The sequence below is a fragment of the Marmota marmota genome, unplaced genomic scaffold (genome assembly GCF_001458135.2).
Source record: "Marmota marmota marmota unplaced genomic scaffold, marMar, whole genome shotgun sequence".
Lineage (NCBI taxonomy): Eukaryota > Metazoa > Chordata > Mammalia > Rodentia > Sciuridae > Marmota > Marmota marmota.
The window spans coordinates 23,734,885-23,736,113 of record NW_025999998.1 but is presented as its reverse complement, the minus strand read 5'-3'; the positions used below and the strand labels follow the sequence as shown (position 1 = coordinate 23,736,113).

General features: G+C 39.1%; 1 long non-coding RNA gene across 1 annotated transcript in view; it reads right to left on the bottom strand.

The window, feature by feature from the left end:
• Nucleotides 1-773, bottom strand: part of LOC125617928 — a 5,634-nt gene extending 4,861 nt beyond the window's left edge. Inside the window, exons 1-2 of the long non-coding RNA XR_007349069.1 lie at nt 745-773; nt 18-168 (exon numbers count right to left, since the gene is read on the bottom strand). This is a non-coding gene — a long non-coding RNA (uncharacterized LOC125617928). The remainder of the gene's footprint in view (nt 1-17; nt 169-744) is intronic.
• Nucleotides 774-1,229: the final 456 nt, after the last annotated feature.

Sequence of the window (1,229 nt, the reverse complement as noted above, 5' to 3'; positions counted from 1 at the left end):
GTGCTGCATTGCTTTACCTTGTCCTGTTCATTCTGCTTGAAATATGGCCCTCAGTCCCCATGTGCACTGTCGAAACCTGGCTCTGGTTTGAGATTCATGATGGATCCCAGAGTCTCAGATTCTTCTGATTTCACCTTATCCATTTAGCAGACTGTGATCTCTCTTTAACTGAGGGAGGATGAAAGAAAGAAAAAAAAAATAGACCAAAAGAAGACATAAAGGAAGGACAAATAAACACAATTTTAATTAAAATTTCTACTTTTTTTTTCTAGTCCTGTCATTCCTCATGCAAGTCTCTCTCCCAGGCCTGTCACTGCCAAATTTCTGGGAAAATTGTAAATTTTTGAGTTAATTGTAAATTCACTCATATAAGATAATTACTTTGTGCATTATTAATTAGCTCAATAAAGAAGAGAAATACCAAATTGTAAGAAACCTATAATTTAGGGAACTTTCCAATATCATCTACTGGATTAGTTAATGCAGATCACCTCAGCCTAAAGGTCCCCAAGATGACCAAAGTGACTCACATGCTATCCCACACACCTCTCACCAAGTTTCTTTTAAACAAGTATCAGGGAACAACTCCCCACCCCCAAAAGTATCCCTCCCTTGAATGTGTAACCCTTGCTTTCCTCAATAAATATCTGTGCTCTATTGGTACATGCTGAAATTTTTCAGCACCTCACACTTTGAGAACCTCACTACTCCTGAGTCAAGTGCATCCCTTCCTTTTGCCAGGACCATTTTCTCTGATGACATAACAAAAACACCATGGGCAGGTTATCTCTATTCATTGTTGCTGACCAACCTCACGTTATTATTCACAAATGTGTTTGTGGTTCTCTTTTCATCTTTTTGCAGACATGACATTAAACCTATCTTTTTGTTCTTTTCAAGAGGAGATATTTGCTTTTCACTCCAAAGGATGGAATAAGGAGTTTCCTTTTGGTATTTCTATGAGGTCTTTTTGTTTCTTCCCTGGGTTTGCACACCCGGATACTTGATGTGTGATGTGGCTTTTTATGTGTTCACATCCTACCTGACAGTCACAGCTGGCAGGTTTTGTTGGCATGTCATGGTGTAGACCCACCTTGCTCAGTCCTTGTGTTCTGAGCCTCACTCCCTCTAATTCCTCCTTTTGATATTTTTATCGTGTGGCTGGAGTGAAGGTGAACAGACATTACCAATTTTACTTTATGGATGAGGAATCAAGTTTAGTGAGGTTA